Here is a 3,426-nt window from a genome sequence, read left to right on the forward strand (position 1 = left end):
AAAATGTGGATGAAGCGGTAAAAATATTTTGGGTTAGATTATACTCTCAGAAGCTGCCTTAGAGAAAAGGGCCCCCAACCTAAAAGTTAATGGTTCTTATTCTGTCTGCCTTGTACTAGGTATATGGTAACTGAGAAAGTCACTTAACCTCTCTGAACCTTGATTTCATTATCTATAAAGTGAAATCTGACATTTTCCCTGCCTACCTCATAGGGTTGTTGTGAGGATCAAATGAAATAATGTACATAAAAAGGCAAATATGAAATATATAATATAGACATAGGGTCCTGTTACATAGCTGCAAGTCATTTCCTCAGATCTTGGGTGTAGGAAGGCAGGAGATTTAAACTCACTGAAAGCATGTACCATGTCCAGGCTGCATACGTGGTAACAAGGCTATGTTAAATTTTTTTTCTCTGAGTTGAGTCCCTAAAGTACTATCATGGACTAATTCTAAGAAGGTGCATGACTATATATTCCCCTAAATTATAGTTTAGCATTGTTAATGATCTAGAGCAGTTATGGGAGTTATGGGTTATAACATATTAGTGATTCGTGAAACATTTTTAATAAAATATGACCAGCATTTTTAATGAAATAACATAGCATTCCACATGGTAAGAGTAAAAAATTGTTTTAGTCATATGTACAAATGTGTATGTGTGAACGTGTGTATACTTCGTCATTAAATAAAATGTACTTTTTTTCTGTGAGTTGCAGTTGCTATTCTTTTTTTTTTTCTTTTTGAACAGAGTCTGGCTCTGTCACCCAGGCTGGAGTGCAGTGGCGTGATTTTGGCTCACTGCAGCCTCCGCCTCCTGGGTTCAAGTGATTTTCCTGCCTCAGCCTCCTGAGTAGCTGGGATTACAGGTGCCCAGCACTGCGCCTGGCTAATTTTTGTATTTTTAGTATAGACGGGGTTTCGCCATGTTGGCCAGGCTGGTCTCAAACTCTTGACCTCAGGTGATCCGCCCGCCTTGGCCTCCCAAAGTGCTGGGATTACAGGCATGAGCCACTGCAGCTGGCCTCTTTTTCTTTTTGAGACAGGGTCTCACTTTGTTAACCAGACTGGAGTGCAATGGCACAGGCTGCAGCAGTAGCATGATCATGGCTCACTTCAGCCTTGACCTTCTGGGCTCAAGTGATCCCCCCACCTCAGCTTCCCCATGTAGCTGGGACAACAGGCATGTGCCACCACACCCGGCTAATTTTTATATTTTTCGTAGAGACGGGGTTTCATCATGTTACCCAGGCTGGTCTTGAACTCCTGAGCTCAAGCAGTTCACCCACCTTGGCCTCCCAAAGTTCTGGGATTACAGACATGAGCCACTGTGCCCAGCCATCAGTTGCCATTCTTGGAGTATCATTTTGGCGCTAATGCCTTCCTACACATTTGCATTCCTAGGAGACTCAGCATTTTTTTTCACTTTATGCTACTACTTGTGACAAATAAATTAATATCAATTTGGCTTATGATGTAATTGAAATATTGTTTATTTCATAGCACTGAAAAATCCTATATGGCTTATGGATATTTAATATTTTAATATCCATTCTGATACCCAGACTCTTAATGGCATTTAAAAGGTTGTGTCAACCTCTGCTAGCAGAAAGATTATGTCAAATATTTTGCTTTTTTAAATTTTTTTACTTGTATCTTTCTGGTCTAATGGGAAACAAACCCTCCACTTAGCATTATTCGAGGACTAAGTAGAGAGAGCTATAGGGAATGTAGCCAGCGTGACTGGGAATTTGATGGTCTCTAGAAAAGAAAATGCTATTTATTTTATTTCTCTGAGCAACTAGGTTTATCTTTAGATGAGTGATTTAAGCTAAATAAGTCACTGACATTAACTTGTTCAACTGTTACTCCTAAAAACAGGTATCTCCCTCTTTGGTGGTAAGCATTGCTTAGGTTAGCTTGGGTGACTTTATTATAGTGTCCGTTAGCAACAGGGCCTGGCTGCTGCTTCCCAGGGTTGTACATCCCAATTCATTGATGAGGAGGTAATTTTTTAGTGCTTTAGTGTTTTGAAATGCTATCTTTAGTGCCCTGGGATTACTTATTTGACCTTTGATAGAAAGTTGTATGAGGTATTGATTTTCTCTGCTTATAAATTATATGAATGTATATAGTCCTAGCAATATGAATATTTATCAGAAGATGTATAATGTAGATTCCAACTGCCTCATTCTTCCTGAACAGCCGTGGCCAAACTTCTTGCAATAGTGGAGACAGAATGAATTGCATAGTTTGTACAAATCGAGACTATTATGTTTATGACAATTGGCAGCTGCGGCATAAAGCCTCATTACCGTATGAAATTGACTTGCTGTTGTTCCCCCTCCACTCCTCTGCCAAAAGCTGGCATTGGTATTACTACCTCTCCATGTAAGAAGTAGGATCTACCTATGAGAAAGTTCAAGGCAGTAGTTAGGCAACTTCAGCCATCCTTGACCTTCTTCCACAACCCTCATGAAACTAATCCATTGTGAAATTCTGTCTTTTCTACTTCCTAAATATCTTTGAACTTATTCATCTTTGTTCCCATGTCCATCCTTATTTATTTTGTCATCTTCACTACATTTTTGCAATATCTCTTGCATTTTTAAAAAATTTACTCCTCCCCCCTCTAATCTCATTGCTTTTAGACTGATCTTTTAAAAAGACAATTCTAATCTTTTTGGTCCTCTGATCTAAACTCTTATTATCTTATTGCCCTTAGAATTCAACCCCAAATCTTCAATCATTCTTTGCCTCCAAAGCTCCAGCCATGGTGGTCTTCTAATTCTCTGACAATGCCATTTTTTTCTTCTTCCGGGCTTTTGCAGATACTTTGTACTTGGAATGCCCTCCTCTCTCCTGTTCCTCTTCACATAACTCACTTCTGCTCATACTGCCAGTCTCATTTTAAATATTATTTTTTCCAAGAAGCCTTCCTCCATACCTCAGACTTAGATTAGACCCCCCTTCTCTATCATTCTTTCACAAATCACCCGATTTTTCTCACACCTAGCAGAGTTGTAATTATTTCTCATATATAATCGTTTGTTAATAATCGTACACGCAAGGCAGCCTTCAGGAGGGCAAGGACTGGTACATGTTTTATTACATTGTATGCCCAGTATTTAGGAAATTGCCTAGCAAATAGGGATTTGGTAAATATTTGTCAACTGATTCTTTCCACAGCTACCACTCTTAGATATTTCAGTACTGTAAGTTCTTCTGGGTTGTTTAACTTCCTCTGTTCAGCTCTCCAATTGGCTGAGTGCAGTGCTCACGCCTGTAATCCCAGCACTTTCAGAGGCCAAGGTAGGAGGATCGCTTGAGGCCAGGAGTTCAAGACCAGCAACATAGTGAGAACCCCAGTCTCTACAAAATAAAGATAGTTTTTTTTTTTTTTTTTTTTTTTTGAGACGGAGTTT

General features: G+C 39.3%; 1 protein-coding gene across 2 annotated transcripts in view; it reads left to right on the forward strand.

The window, feature by feature from the left end:
- Positions 1 to 3,426, forward strand: part of MAP3K13 (mitogen-activated protein kinase kinase kinase 13) — a 186,953-nt gene that overhangs the window by 9,570 nt on the left and 173,957 nt on the right. The window lies entirely within an intron of this gene.

Source organism: Cebus imitator, unplaced genomic scaffold (genome assembly GCF_001604975.1).
Source record: "Cebus imitator isolate Cc_AM_T3 unplaced genomic scaffold, Cebus_imitator-1.0 Scaffold111, whole genome shotgun sequence".
NCBI lineage: Eukaryota > Metazoa > Chordata > Mammalia > Primates > Cebidae > Cebus > Cebus imitator.